At 44.3% G+C, this 16,386-nt stretch overlaps 1 long non-coding RNA gene and 1 other non-coding gene across 4 annotated transcripts; one reads left to right on the forward strand and one right to left on the reverse strand.

Moving 5' to 3' along the window:
* Positions 1-265: 265 nt before the first annotated feature.
* On the forward strand, positions 266-16,114 carry LOC120597859 (uncharacterized). Of its 3 annotated transcripts, XR_005651457.1 has the most exons (4): positions 266-960; positions 5,104-7,919; positions 10,160-10,317; positions 15,533-16,114. It is a non-coding gene; the product is annotated as an uncharacterized LOC120597859 (long non-coding RNA). The 3 variants fall into 3 exon arrangements; XR_005651459.1 differs by lacking the exon at positions 5,104-7,919 and having other exon boundaries at positions 317-960; XR_005651458.1 differs by lacking the exon at positions 266-960 and having other exon boundaries at positions 4,639-7,919.
* On the reverse strand, positions 4,535-4,653 carry LOC120598019 (5S ribosomal RNA). Its single transcript, XR_005651490.1, has one exon. It is a non-coding gene; the product is annotated as a 5S ribosomal RNA (ribosomal RNA).
* Positions 16,115-16,386: the final 272 nt, after the last annotated feature.

The following is a 16,386-nucleotide window of genomic DNA, read 5'->3' on the forward strand; positions in this document are numbered from 1 at the left end:
CCACAGAGGCCCCGGTGCTAGTGGACGAAGAGCGCCTTGGGCGGAGAGAGGGGCCCGCTCCCCTCCCCTGCGCCCCTGCGCTATGGCTCTCGGCTGCGGGCAGACTTGGAGCTACTTAGCCAGGGCTCCGGCACCTCCGCTCGCTCCCCGCAGCATTTCAGCAGCTCCGGTGAGCCAGACTGCACACTCGCACTCATCCAGACCCGCACGCTCCCTGTGAGGATCGCGCGGGACCCGCAGAGCTACGCTTACGCATTCGCTCCTGTGCCACACACTCCGCACCCGCCCCGCGCGGCGTGGGCTCCCGCGCCCCTCCGGCCGCGCGGCTCCACCTACCTTTCCAGACAGTGGAGATGCGGGGTACGTTCCTCGGGTGGCCTTGGGTAGCTGCGGCCGCCCAAAGCAGCAGCAGTAGCAGCCGCAGCGGGAGCCCGGACCGAACCACCGGGCCAGGAATGCGAGCGCCCCGGACGCCGAGGGCGGCGCATTCGGGTGGAGGCGGTGACATCCCGCAGCCGGGAAGCGACAGCTGCGAGCAGCCCAGACTGAAAGAGCAGCACCGGACAGCAGGCTGATCCCAGCACGAAGGGGCGGAGTCAAATGCCTGACCCCACCCCGCCCCTCCCCCGCCCCTCTCAGCCTTTCTCGCTTCTGCGCTGCCCAACGTGGGTGCACTGTCCACCTCCAGCGGAATGTTCGCCACCCCTTCCCCGGCAATTCCACGGGAGAACCCCGGCAGACGCGAACGAGGCAGACTTGTGGTCTTCTGTGATCCGCAGCAGTCCTGGTCCCCTCTCAGGGCCTCAGATCCACTCCCCCAGCCCATGAAAGTGTTGGCCTAGAAGTCGGAGAGGACCTCTCCGAGGAAACAGACAAGTCTACCACCAGGGCTCCCGCACCTCCGCTCTTGGGAGGCAACCTCGCTCTTGGGAGGCAACCTCGCTCTTGGCCAGCTCAGAGGTATGGCCCCTGAAGGCTGTGGTTCTCAGAGGATAGGCTGGCCTGCATGGACACCGCTTAGAGCCTATAAGCAGGACCAAGATGCATCTTCCTAAGGTGGACGTGGGGGGTGTGTGTGTGTGAGGGAGGTTGGCTAGGGCGCAGAGGGTCGATGAACTGTGGTGAGCACTCAGCACCCCTTCGTTGTTCTGTTGTGAGAGCACTGGTCATTTTTCATCTTGGCCTGGCTCCCTCTCTACCTTCCTCTCTTCTCTCCCTTCCCCAGTTGCCTATCCCCAACTAGCTGGTGTGTGCTCAGAAAATCCAAACTCGTTTTTAAGTAGAGGGGGATATAGTTCAGAAGACTCCTTTTATTATGTTGAGGTAGTTTCCTTCTAGTTTGTTGAGTATTTTTTAACTTGAAAGGAATTCGAATTACATCAATGCCTTTTTTTACATTGAGATGCTTGTGTGTTTATTCCCTTCATTTTGTTGATACAGTGTATTGATCAATTTTCATGTTTTACCATACATGCATGCCACGAATAAATCCCACTTGGTCTTTTGTATAATCTTTTTAATAAATTGCTGAATTCTGTTTGCTAGTATTTTGTTGAGAATTGTTGCATCACTGTTCATAAGGAACATATTGGTCTGTAGTTTTCCCTTGTAGTGTCTTTGGCTTTAGTATCATGGTAATCCTGCCCTTGTAAAATGAGTTCGAAAGTATCTCACCTCTTTAATTTTTTGGAAAAGTTTGAAAAAGGTTGCTACTAGTTATTTGTTAAATATTTGGTAGAATTCGCCAGTAAAGCCATCACGTACAGGGCTTTTCTTTGTTGGTAGATTTTTGGTTACTAATGAAATCTTCTTTCTAGTTAGCTGTCTATTCAAATCTATTTCTCTGTGCTTTATTCTTGGTAGGTTTTGTGTTTCTCGGAATTTGCCCATTTCATTTAAGTTACCCAATTTATTGGAGTACAATTGTTGATAGTACTCTCAGAATCTTTTTGCGATCTGTAGAACTGGAAGTAATGTCCCCATTTTCATTTCTGATTTTAGTAAGTTGAGGTTTCTCTTTTTTTTTGGTCCATCTAACTAACGGTTTGTCAATTTTGTTGATCTTTTCAAAGAATCAACTTTTGGGTTTATTGATTTTCTCTATTGTCTTTATCTTCTCTATTTTATTTATCTCTACTATAATCTATATTATTTCCTCCTTTCTTCTACTTTGGGTTTAATTTGTTCCTCTTTTTCTAGTTCCTTAAGTTCCTTAGTTAACTTTACTTAGGTTATTGACTTAAGATCTTTTTTTGTAGAGTGAAAAGGAAAGTTTATTAAAGAAGGGGGAAGGCAGAGACTAGAGAAAGCAAAGAGAAAAAACCAAGATAAGGAAAAAAAGCCAAGATTTTCTTAAAATTAAAGTATAATTTACATATAATATTATATTGTTATGGCGCGAAGGATTCTAAGACCCAGGGAGCCAATTGAGATTAATTATGAGCCTTTATTAGCCGCCGGCAGGCGACTGACTCTCTACCATGCAGGGTTAGAGGAGATCAGCCCTGGGGTTTGAGAGTGAGACAGTTATAAAGCCTAGAGCAAGCAAGCAGATTACAGAAGCAGAAGTTGGCCATTAGCACAATACATCACCTAGTACCACACCTTGGTTAACAAGTAAGTGGATTAAAGAAGTAGACATTGGCCATCTTCATATCTTATACAATACACCTCCTAAACCACACCCAAGCAAGTGGGACAACTTCTGGTATCTAAAGATATTTCTTCCCTGTAGCTGACTTAGCTAGTTGGCTCACTTGAAAATTTTCCATCCTTAACACTATTAGTTTCAGGTGTACAACATAGTGATTTGACATTATGTACCTTACGAAATGATCACCATAAGTCTAATAACCATATATCACTGTACAAAGTTATTATATTATTGACTATATTCCCTATGCTGTACATTACATCTTTGTGACTTGTTTATTTTATACCCAGAAGTTTATACCTCTTAATCTCCTTTACCTTTTTTCACTCATCCCTTCTGGCAATCATCAATTTGTTCACTGTGTCTCTGAGTCTGTTTCTGCTTTGGTTGTTTGTTTTGTTTTTTAGATTCCAAATACAAGTAAAATCATACAGTATTTGTCTTTCTCTGTCTGACTTATTTCACTCAGCGTAATACCCTCTAGATCCATCCATGTTGTTGCAAATGGCAAAATTTCATTATTTTTTTATGGCTAAGTAATATTCCATTGTATATACATATACCAATTTTTCTTTATCCATTCCACTATCAATGGACACTTAGATTGCTTCCATATCCTGGCTATACCATATCTTGGCTGCAATAAATGGAGGACTGCATATATTTTTTCGAATTAGTGTTTTCATTTTTTTCAGATAAATACTAGAAATGGAATTGCTGGGTTGTACGGTAGTTCTATTTTTAATTTTTTGAGGAACCTCTATACTGTATTCCATAGCAATTGCACCAATTTACAATCCCACCAACGATGCACGAAGGTTGCCTTTTCTCCATGTCCTGTCAACACTTGTTATTTGTTGTCATTTGATAATAGCCATCTGACAGATGTGAGGTGATACCTCATTGCGGTTTTGATTTGCATTTCCCTGTTTAGTGATATTGTGTATCTTTTCATGTGTATGTTGGCCATCTGTATGTCTTCTTTGGTGAAATGTCTGTTCAGGTCCTCTGCCCATGTTTTAATTGGTTGCTTTTTTTTTTGATGTTCTGTTGTATGAGTTCTTTATATTTATTGAATATTAACCCTTTATTCAATATATCATTTGTAAATATCTTCTCCCATTCAGTTGGTTGCCTTTTCATTTTGTTGATGGTTTCTTTTGCTGTGATAAAACTTTCTGGTTTGTATTCTCATTTTTTTTGCTTTTGTTGCTCCTGCCCAAGGAGATTTGTTTTTTAATGTAAGCGTTTTTAGTTATAAATCTCCCCCTTAGCATCATTTTGCTGTGTCTCAAAAGTTTTAGTATGTTATGTTTTTGCTTCCTTTGTATTTTGTAATTTCCCTTGTGTGTTTTTCTTTGATCTGCTTGTTTAAAAACGTAGTTTAGTTTCCACAATTTTGTGTGTTTTTCAGTTTTCTTTCTTATTGATTTCTAACTTCATCCTGTTGTGGTCAGAGATGATACTTTATATGTTATCCATTTTTAAATACCAACTGAGACTTAATTTGTGGCCTATCAGATGGTCTATCCTAGAAAATATCCCATCCTCATTTACAAAAAATATATATGCTTTTTTTATTGGATGGAGTGTTCTTTATATGTCTTTTAGATTTATAACTTGGTTTATTGTGTTGTTTTTGTATTTATTAACCAAATTTATTGGTTTATTGTGTTAAGTACCCTATTTCCTCACTTGTCTTGTCTGGATGTTCTTCTACCCATTATTGAGGGTCAAGTACTAAAATCTCAAATTATTATTATCATTATTATTATTACTTTTTACATTTTTTTTAGGTGAGGCAACTCTTGGTTGACCTTACGGATTGCAAGGACCTTGTCAGTTTAGAATCCCTTATTTTTTAAAAATTTTTATTTTTTTCGCCTACGGCACCTGGTATTTCTAGGTGGTCTCCCATCCAGATACTAACCAGGCCTGACCCTGCTTACCTTCCGAGATCAGACGGGATTGGGCTTGTTCAGGGTAGTATGGCCGTAGACTTGAAATCTCAAATTATTATAGAGGTATTTCTCTCTTTGATTTTGTCAGTTTTTGCTTCATGTATTTTGATGGTCTGTTATTAGGTATGTAAATGTTTACAACAGTAATTGTGTCTTCTTGTTGTTTTGACCCTTTTATTAATTCATGATGTTTTTCTTTGTCTCTTGTAACCTTTTGATTTAAAATCTGTTTTGTCTGTTCCCTTTTGGTTACTATTTTCATGGAGTGTTTTTCCATTCTTTCCTTTTCAATCTATTGGTGTCTTTAAACCTAAAGCAGATCTCTTGTAGATGACATATGATTGAATCATGTTTTTAATCATTCTACCAATCTCTGTGCTTTGATTGGAGAGTTTAACCCATTTACACTTGAAGTAATTACTGATAATGAGAGACTTGTCATTTTGCTATTTGTTTTTTATATGCCTTATAACTTTTTTTGTCCCTCAGTTACTAACCAGGCCTGACCCTGCTTAGCTTCCGAGATCAGATGGGATTGGGCTTGTTCAAATAAAAGAAAAAAAATCAACACAAAATAAAGTCTAAACCAAAATGAACACAAGAAGGAATAAATACAATAGACAATGGTAAAAGAGAAATATAAGGTGAAAAGAAAGAACGTCTTAAAGATAAAAAAGAAGTGAAGAAAGAGAGAAGTTTTGAGAAAAGTGACCAATATTAATAAGAGACAACAAAGATCTAACATATGGATGACAAGAGTATTGCTAAGCAAACCAAAGCAAGAAAACAGAACTATTCTAGAATTTATAATGCGAGAGGGAAAAAAAATGGCGTAGATGATAGAGGCTTTGTTCATCCCTCTTGCGATCACATCAAATTTGTGACAGAAACACGGAGCAAACAGCAAGCAAAGTTGCCTGTGATGTAGACAACAGAAATACTACAACTAGAGATGAAGAGGAATCTTCCACTCCGATGGCTAACCCTGTAATCAACTCTTTGTTCTGCTCCTGTAGACATGCTTGTGGCATAGGCGGAAGGGCAGAGTGATCTTGAAATCAACTGAAGACTCACCCTCCCCTTTGATTGTTCTGTCTAGATAACAGATGTATCGCCTAAGTTCCTGTTTGAAAATCTCATGCTCTGCAACTCCTGCGTGAGCCTGTAACTCATAGCAACTCCCCATCTGAGGACAAATCAACCAATCAGTCCATGCCAACTGTAACAGCACGGATGTTAAAGCAAAACTGCCCCTAAGCTCGGGCCTGGATCTTCAGCGCACTAGCTCTTCTGGGATTGCAGCCGTAATAAACCTGAGTTCTCCAACTCTCCAAGTGGTGCTTGGTTTCTTGCTGGTCTGATTCCGCAACATTTCTGGAGGCCCCAGCAAGATTCCAACCACGCTGGCCCTTTGAGCCGCTGGACTGGTGGCTCGGCCAGGCTGGAGCAGAGGGGCTCCGAGACGAACGAGGAGGCGTGCCACCTGGTGACATTCTGGGTTCGCTTTTGGACCAGAATCCGACTCTCTGGACAGCCGAGCCCTCAATCTGGCTGAGCCCCTCACCGAACTCATAGGATTGATGGACCAACTCACCAGGAATGGTTATAGGATAAGGTAATGCACCGGGGCTCAGTACCCTAGTCAGGTCCTGTCTCCGGATGGAAGAGGAGCTTGAACACCTCCAAGTCTCCAGTTAGAAAACACAGGTCAGGGTCTTCTCAGGGGGAAAGACAAAGGTCAGGGCCTTCCAAAAAGTGAGGAGGCAATGTTTTAACCTGGTGTGTGAATAAGTGAGTGTATCAGTGGCCTGGCCCACTTGACTCGGTCAAGTATGAATTTGTGGCTCCACTGTTGGGTACCTGTAAGGTCCCTCAAAGGCTATGGAGTTCAAGTGGGCTCATCTGCAGCTCCATGGTGTATGGCATACGATCCAGGGTGGCATTGGACTAGCAGCATCTGATCGTAAGTCACAAAGTAGAGTCCGCTACGGCCAAGAGTCACCCCAACTCCTTCAGGATACAGCCAGATGAGCACCTGAGTCATCTCTCCTCAGGAGGAGGCACCCACCCTTGTTTGTCTTTGTGTCACCGAAACAGGGTAGGATACACGGGTGGGGGGCAATTAACTACTGATTCGGCTTAAGAATTGTCTATCTCCAATGGCTTTTTTGACATGGGGGCTCTCTGTCAAATTATTTTCTTGAAATTTTAAGGTCTATTTTCCCCCTCCATTAAGAAGCTCCTTAAGGTAAATATGGGGGGAGGTTCCTCTCAGCGAACAGTCTTAAATTGTATGTTGAAAATTTTTTTAAAAAAAGGCTTCTCAGGGGATTATGGGCTCAAGTTGACCCCAGGAAAACTTCGTACTCTTTGTGAGCTTGAGTGGCCCGACCAACTCGGGAAAGGACAAAGAAGAGTCAGCAAAAGATATCCAATTTATTTTAGCCACCTGCTGTACAATCATTGAAAAGGACCGCCTTCTAACAGCGGCCCATCAGGAAGCAGATGAGGCCTTTGTTAGGAACCCCAGAGCTATGCCCGTAGAACAGAGGTAGTACCATTAGCTGATCCTGATTGGAATTATAATACCCAAGAGGGAATGGCCAGATGCACCAAATTTCTAGAGGCCCTCATGGGCAAAATGAAAAAAAAAAGGAATACAAAAGCTGTGGACTATAAGAAGCTTAGAACCATTACTCAAGAAAAAGATGAGAACCTGGCCAGAGAATCCTTTAAGAGGTATACAATATAGACCCCACTTCCCCTGCAGGGTTAGCTTTGTTAGGCCAGCATTTTATTAGACAGTCAGCCCTTGATATCAGACGCAAGCTTCAAAAGCTGCAAATGGGGCCACAAACTAACCAAAATCAATTACTATATATGGCTTTCATGGCCTATAACACTCAAGATCTTGAAGAGAGAAAAAGAGAACATAATAAAGAAAAACAATAAGCCAGGATTATGGCTGTCGGAATTGGCCAGGCCCTTGGTACCCTACAAGCATCTCTTAAGAGACTGGGGAATAAGGAGACATTGAGTTCTTGCTTCAAATGCAAGAAAGTAGGACATTGGGCAAAGGACTGTACCGAAAAGCCCCCAAGCCCCTGCCGCACATTCAAAGAAACCGGTACTAATCCCTGCCATTGGAGAGTTGACTGTCCACACTTCCAGAGAGGAAGGCGGCCAGCCAACACCCTCATAGCCCAGGTCCGGGAACTGTGTGACTGAAGAGGCCCAGGGCCATCCTCTTTCCAGGAATGTGGTCATCACTACCGAGGAACCCCAGATAACTCTGGACGTAATGGGTAAGAAAATTCAATTTCTTTTAGATACAGGGACAACCTATTCTGTTTTCCCTGCATTTGCAAGAAAACCCTCCTCATGAACTACGATTATCATAGGAATAGGAGAAGGCAAAGTCAACCATTTTACTCCACCACTGACCTGCCAATTTGAAGATTAGATCTTTCAGCAGGAGTTTTTAATAGTTCCAAGCTGCACAGCTCCCTCGTTAGGATGGGATATTTTAACTAAATTAAGAGTGATATTACAACTCAGGTGTAGACCCCCCAGTCTTTTAATGCTTCAAGAATCAGCTAATATACCAGAAAACATTGACCAACAAGTTAATCCAGTGGCTTGGTATAATGGCAAGCCTGGGCAAGCCAACACTGCTACACCAGTAAAAGTTCAGCTTCTATGCTCCTTCACCAAGACCCAGACTTATTAGCTGGCCCACTGATAGGAGCGTCTTCCCAAAGATCTTGGTAATCAGGAATTTTCTCTCCCTTCACTCTCAGACTCTGAGGGGGAAACGAGTTCTCTCGGGACCCCATCTATTTCATCGCTCCCTGAGGAAACCAGATATGCATCCTCAGGGGAGTTACAAATACTGATGATAGGGAAATAAGAGTATGTGCATGACCTCTGATCTATATTTGTCTGTGTTATGTGTAGTATGGTAGTTCAGTTAAGAATTCTAATTATGATAGAAAGGAAAATATGTTTTTGGTAACAGAAGGTATAAAGTATGGAGATTTATTTTGAAGGGAATTGAAGGAAAGATGTTTATCTTAAAGTTGGTTATTTCTGAATGAGTGAGAAGAAGCAAACTGAAAGAATGAGGAAAGTGATAGAAGGTTTGTGAGGAGAAATCCTGAGAGGAAATTTTATGGGATTAAGCTAAACAAGATTGGAAATTTAAATTCCAAAAGTAACCCAATGCAAAATTAGAATTGTGTTTTAATGTTTCTTAGACTATTGGTTTGCTATTGATGTTATGGAAAGTTTTGGGTGTTCTGGAAGTTTTCTGAGTAAACAAGGAGTCCGTATTTCACCAAAATGATTTCTGTGTTTTACGTTGCCTTAACCAGTTTTCTGGGGCTTTAAGAGAATATACTAATAGTGGCCCAAAGTCTGAGAGCCAGACAATCCTGGCTATACATTTCATAATATTCAAAGGAAGCTCCAAAAGTTGGGGCCTAGACCTAAACCCCACAGGCTGCCTTGGTGCCAGAGGTCTTTAAGGTGTCCAATAACTGGGACAGGGCAAAGAAGGAAGTAGAGTACAAAAAGGCACAAATTTTAGCTGCCATAATACAGGGACCATCTTGAGGTGAACCTAGGCAATAACCTTGTAGACCTGTAGGGCCTCGATCTTGATCAGCCATGAGTAGCATCATCAGGACTGGCGCATAATCAATGTGCAAACTGCAGAAGGAAGGGCACTGGAAGGGTGAATGTCCATTCAAGCCTGGGAAGCCGGGGAGAGGTGGACCTCATAAGCCCTTGCCCCACATAGCAAGCCTCTCATGAAGGGGCTGCTTTCTCCTCCAACAATGGAGGCCCAAGCGCTTGCAAGCTCCAGTTCTAGAGAAATCCACCATGATCACAACAGTGGAGCCTCTGGTCACCCTCGACATGGCAGGAAGGAAAAACTGAATTTTTACTAGATACTAGAGCTACCTACTCCCATGGGCATCTCTCCAATGCTAACTGCACCACACATAAGTGCAATCCATTACAACTAATCATAACCAACTCCTTGAACCCTGTTGGAAGTCCAGGGAAGTACTAACACATAGCATTGATGGGACGGGGCTAAATCCCTATGTTCAAATTTGTATCAGAGGTCATGTACCAGACCTTCTAGTTTGAGCCTTTCAGGTTTATAAGTCCTTCTACAAGGAAGTAATTGAACCCCTACCCTCCTCACTGTGCTGGCTGGAAAATTACTGCTTGGCTATTGCCCATGGGAACATAGGCTATCGCCCATGGGAACATAACATTCTAACAATAAGTTTTCTGCTTCTGTACTCCTGCTTGCACACCTGACCTGTGGGTTGACAGGTAGTGAATAGGAGAAAAATAGACCTTTGAGTTTAGGACAGAATGAGGAATGGGATTTAGGGCTTAAAAACCCTGTACCTCTACATTTTGGGGCTGCTTAATTTGGGGTCCACGTACCCCTGGCAGACCCAGCTGGCTGAATAAAGAGCATATTTCCTATAACTCACTGATTTCTGGTGGTCCGTGTGTATTTCAGGGGCTGGCGGCTACAACATTTGGAGGCCCCAGCGAAATCTCAGGGAGTGGCCCGGGGATCTAAGACCGGACGGGCCTCTGAAGCGGTTGCTGTCCCTGTTACGGATTCAAAGGGGTGGCCAACCTGAGACGTTCCAGGGCCCTTGAATACTGTGACAGGTCAGTACAATCGTCAAGGACGCAACCTTTAGGACACACTCTTTGTTCCTGGTCCCGACAGGAATCTAGAATCTCCGAGGCCTCGGTGACTGGATAAAAGGTACCTTCCTGTTTCTGTTGACCGGTCAGTGGGGGTCCGTGGAGAGACTGGGCGCAGTCATATCTCCTGGACCATGGCCAGTCCGCAGGACGCCGCCTCCTGTTGTGCCCTGTTGTTGGGTTCTGTTTATTGTCTCTGGTCTTGTCTAGGTTGTAGGTGGCAGACTTCTCTGGGTCCACCTATACCCCAGTAATTGTTCTTGTCTGAGTGTCTGATTGTTCTTGTCTGAGTGATTGTTCTTGTCTGAGTGTCTGTTTTATGTTTTCTGTGCAAGTGATAGGGGGAAGCCTGAGTTCACAGAAGACACCCTTGGGTTGTCTCCTGCGACATTTCAAAGAAGGGTTTGTAGAAGGAGCTGACTATGGCATAAAGTTTTCTCCAGGCAGACTAAAAACATTGTGTAAAGTTGAGTGGCTGTCTTTTGATTAAACTAGTCTCCGAAGGGTTCTTTTGACAAGAGTTTAGTGAGGAATGTTTGGAAGATTGTACAGGAGACCCGGGACACCCTGATTAGTTTCTCTACATTGATCAATGGTTAAATCTGGTTCAGAACCCCCCTCCTTGGCTCCGCCAGTGTGCCCTCTCTCTAGGGGTGTGAGTCTTAGTTGTGGGTACCCCTAAACATGCAGCAACTGAAACTCCAAAACAGCCCAGTCCCTCAGTCCTCCAATCTCCACTGGAGGACAATGACCTTCCCCCACCCTATAATCCAGGACAACAGAGGCCCAATAGCACCGCCTCACCTCCCTGGACGTGAGCAGGTAACCCTTATGGGCCTCCTGCTCCTGCTCTGGGCAGGGCACCAGCCGATACCACCACCCCGGCCATTCTTCCCTTGAGAGAAGCACCACCCCAGGGGCATCACACAGACAGGCCCTTTATGGTTTACGTGCCTTTCTCAACTAGTGACCTATACAACTGGAAGGCACAGAATCCGCCTTTCTCTGAGAAACCCCAAGCGTTAATGGGACTCTTAGAGAGTGTCTTTCAGACTCACCGCCCCACCTGGGACAATTGCCAACAGCTTTTAGTTATCCCCTTGACCTCAGAAGAGCGCAGACTCATTCGGACTAAAACACAAAAGATAGCTGCGGGAGGGAGGAGAGTTGAGGGAGCAGGGGAACAGATTGAGGAGGAATTTCCCTCCACCTGCCCAGACTGAGGACACAATTCTCAGGCAGGGAGAACGGCATTAGATCGGTACCACCAGATTCTAATTGGGGGAATTAAGATGGCTGCTCGTCAGCCAACTAATCTTTCTGAGATAACTGAAGTTATACAAGGAGGGACCTCAGGAATCCCCTGGAGCATTTCTTGAACGAGGCGTACTGGGTATACACCCCCTGAGGCCCTTGAGAACCAGCAGGTGATTAACATAGCCTTTGCTACTCAGGCAGCCCTTGATATCCGGTGTAAATTGCAAAAATTAGAAGGTTTTGCAGGGACGAACCTGTCCCAACTTGTTGAGATAGCCCAGAAGGTGTTCAACAACAGGGAGGCACCGGATGACCCCGAACGTATGGCTAAAATCTGAAGCTACTGTCATCAACCCAGCCAATCTGTTGCCAGACCCAGACCCCGAGACCCCCATTCATGACTGCATAGATTTCACTGATGCCGTGTGTTCCTCGGGGCCAGACCTCAAAGACTCCCCTCTGCCTGTGGCCAATGAAGTTCTGTTCACGGACAGGAGCAGCTTCATGCAGGAAGAAAGGAAGTATGCTGGGGCAGTGGTCGTAACTCTAACTGGCACCATCTGGTCACAGGCTCTTCCCCATAGGACTTCCGCTCAAAAGGCAGGACTCATTGCCCTCACTGAGGCACTAAGATGGGGAAAGGATAAGGCAGTCAAATATACACTGACAGCCGATGTGCCTTTGCCGTTACACATGTACACAGAGCCATCTACAAGGAAAGAGGGCTTCTGACTTCAGCTGGGAAGGACATCAAGAACAAGGGGGCGATCTTAGCCTTACTTGAAGCCATATAGATGCCTAAGACTCTTGCTATTGTTCTTTGTAAAGGTCATCAAAAAGGGAATAGTCCTGAGGCTGAGGGAAACTGACGAGCCGATGCAGAGACAAGAACAGCGGCCACAAGGCCAATGGGGCCCCCACCACATTTACTGACTGTTGTCCCTTACCTAGAACTGCCTCTGTCTCGAACCTATACAGCGGAAGAGAACATATATTTTCAAGACAAGGGAGCCACTAGGAACCAACATGGGTGGTGGACGACCCCAGATGGAAAAATCAGGCTCTCACGGGCCCTTGGAAGGACTCTCCCCCACCAGCTACACCAGACCACATCCCTAGGGCGAACTAAGATGTTCCAGAAGGGAGAAGAACCGCAGAGGAAATTGCCTCATGATGCCCAGCTTGCGCCCAAGTTAATCCAAAGAAGGGGAAGATAGAAGAACCTAGGCATAGAGAAAGAGAAACTTATCCGGGGGACCACTGGGAAGTCGATTTCACTGAGGTAACCCCAACTGTGGAGGGCTACGAATATTTACTTGTTTTTATAGACACCTTTTCAGGATGGGTAGAGGCCTTTCCCACCAGGAAAGAAACTGCCTTAGTAGTTGCTAAGAAACTACTACAAGAAATTCTCCCTCATTTGTTCTCCCTGGAACTTTAGTGTCGGATGACGGGACAGCCTCTGTAGCAAAGGTATCACAGCAATTGGCTAGCTACCTAAATTTGCGATGGAAACTCCACTGTGCCTACCGGCCCCAAAGTTTGGGCCAAGTAGAGCAAATGAATCAGACCCTAAAAGAGACATTGACAAGTTAGGATTAGAAACTGGTAGGACCTGGGTAGAACTTCTCCCCTTTGCTCTTCTCCAAGCCAGGTGTACTCCATATATTAATAGATTCAACCCATTTGAAATTTTCTTTGGAAAATCCCCACCTTTAGTACCTAAAATAGAAGATGAGAAAAAGGCAGAAGTGCGTATCCTTGTCTTACTTAAGTCTTTACAGGCCCTTCAAAGTATAGAGAGGGAGATTTGGTCCCGGGTTCGTGCTGCCCACTCAGCCCAGTGGACAGACTTCCCCATCAATTTCAGCCTGGGGACTCTGTATGAATCCAGAAGTTCACTTCCAAGGGACTAGAACCCAAATGGAAAGGACCCTTCACTGTCTACCTGACAACGCCCACTGCAGTTAAAGTAGACAGCATCCCATCATGGATTCATCACTCCCACGTGAAGACAGCACGAGAGTGGACAGCTGGGAAGATGGGCCCTTAAGACTAAGACTCAAGCATACATAAGTATAACCCTTTGTTTCTTCCTTTTTATCTCTTTAGCCCAGGCATTTGACCAGCCACAACCAAAATCAGAAGGAGCATTAATAACTTTGCTAATGACAATACACAAGGTCTTAAATAAGACCATCCCAGACATAGGACAAGATTGCTGGTTGTGCCTAAACCCAAAAATCCCCTTACTATGTCAGGTGAGAACTCCCTTAAACTTTACTGAGCTCAGCAGGCTAGAACTTCAAGTCGATTCACTAGCAGAAGTAGTCTTCCAAAATAGAAGAGGTTTAGATTTATTTTTCTTAGAACAAGATGGATTATGTATGGCTCTAGGTGAAACCTGTTGCTCTATGCTAATAACTCTGGAGTAATTAGAGAGAGCTTACGACTAGAGAGAGAAATTTAGATGCCAGGGAAAAACAAAGACTAGACTCAAATAACTGGTTTCATAGGATGTTCAATTGGTACCCATGGCTAACAACCCTTCTATCTGCTATAGCTGGACCTTTAATCCTCCTCCTCTTCTCGTTAACTTTTGGCCCATGTTTCCTCGATTTCTTGTTTGCATATATAAGGAAGAGAATTAATTCTATTAAACTTTTAGTATTACAAAATAGAGGCTATGAGCAAATTCCACATGAAGAATCAAGGATTTGATTTTCTGCTAAGGCCAGTGGGGAATGTGCTGGCTGGAAAATTACTGCTTGGCTATTGCCCATGGGAACATAGGCTATCGCCCATGGGAACATAACATTCTAACAATAAGCTTTCTGCTTCTGTACCCCCGCTTGCACACCTGACCTGTGGGTTGACAGGTAGTGAATAGGAGAAAAATAGACCTCTGTGTTTAAGACAGAATGAGGAATGGGAATTAGGGCTTAAAAACTCTGTACCTCTACATTTCGGGGCTGCTTAATTTGGGGTCTGTGTACCCCTGGCAGACCCAGCTGGCTGAATAAAGAGCATGTTTCCTATAACACTGATTTCTGGTGGTCCATGTATCTTTCGGGGGCTGGCGGCTACACCATCACCACAATCAACTAAAAACTTATTTCTCAAAAGGCTGAAGGAATAGCTCACTCCCTGACTGTTACTTCCTGCTATCTATGTGGGAGATAGGTGGCCGTGGGAAGCTACGGAACTAGTTCCCACCAAGACAATGCCAAATATAACAGCCCCACACACCTCTGATGATAGGCAATGGATTTTAAAATGTACTATTATAGGACAATAGTGCCTGGCTAGAGGTGGAGGAAATCTCACGGAGTCAGTCGGAAAATTAATTTGCCTTGGCCAACGGTATTATAGTGCCACTTCCCAACAAAGCATGTGGTGGAGAAACTGGACAGAGAGAAATCCGTTGGCTAGATTCCCAGAGCTAATTAGAGCCTGACAGGATCCAGGCAGTGTCCAAGACTGGGTAGCCTCACATGGGCTTTATTGGATTTGTGGAAACAGGGCCTACACCTGCCTCCCCAGAAATTGAGAAGGGAGCTGTATGATTGGCATGATAAGGCAATCCTTCTTCTTCTTGATATGAGACATCTCTTGCAGAGTTCTTAATCTTTTTAGTAAATCTAGTTCAGTTTTCTTCCCTCCTTTCTTTGGAAAAAAGCCTTCTCCCTTAAATCCTGATAATTACCCCAAACCAGTGACTTAGATCCTCTGGCTATTGATAAGAGTCATCAGCCCATTGTTAGCAGAACTAGTGTTAGGCCAGACAGAGCCCTTAGAGACTGAGAGGGGAGGGGACTTTAGACCAAATATTCTTTTACTCTTTAAGTGCTTAATAGGCAAATCAATAATAGAAATTAATATTTAAATAACCAGTTCGTATCTTCTTTTCCTTGTCTAGGGATTGAGATGGCACTTCAGCAGGAAAACCAAGACCCCACTCTGATTAAGGCAGAAAAGGAAAGAGCTCCATGAAACCCCAGTAGGCAGGGACTACGACCCTTCTCAGCAGGAAGCAGACATGAAAGAAGAGACCTCCTGTACCTCCTGTACTAATAATAAGGGAGTTCATGGCTCTTCGAAAAGTGTTAGGCAGGAAAATTAGTTAGGGAGTTTCTGGATCTGCCAGCAAAGACACTGAGGTCATCCTATCATAGAAGGAGTCCACCCTAATCTGCCAACAATTAAATGAATCATGGGGGTCCTGGTCCAGAATATGGAGCTGGGGATCCTGGCTTTTCCCACTTTCAGGTCCTCTCCTCATGCTCTTCATTGCCCTCTGTTATGGACCCTGTATGTCTTGTCAAGTTTGTCTCCTCACGCCTAGAATCCATAAAGTTACAAATGGTTATGACATCCGGACCACTCTTATGCCAGCCTCTAGGCTAAGAAAATCAGGAGATTGATGCCCTATAAGAATTTAAAGGGCAACAAAAGGAAGGATTGAAGAGGAATTTTCCACTCAAATGTCTAACCTTGTAATCAACTCTTTGTTCTGCTTCTGTAAATGTGCTTGCTGCATAGGCCGAAAGGCAGAGTGATCTCAAAATCAACTGAAGACTCACCCTCCCCTTTGATTGTTCTGTCTAGATAACAGTTGTATTGCCTAAGCTCCTGTTTGAAAATCTCATGCTCTGTAACTGCCCTAGCCCATAGCAACTCCAGTCTGTGCCTGTAACCCATAGCAACTTTCATGGTCTGTAACTGTGTGAGGACAAATCAACCAATCAGTCCATGCCAATTGTAACAGCATGG

Source organism: Pteropus medius, unplaced genomic scaffold, assembly GCF_902729225.1.
Source record: "Pteropus medius unplaced genomic scaffold, Ma_sr-lr_union100, whole genome shotgun sequence".
Lineage (NCBI taxonomy): Eukaryota > Metazoa > Chordata > Mammalia > Chiroptera > Pteropodidae > Pteropus > Pteropus medius.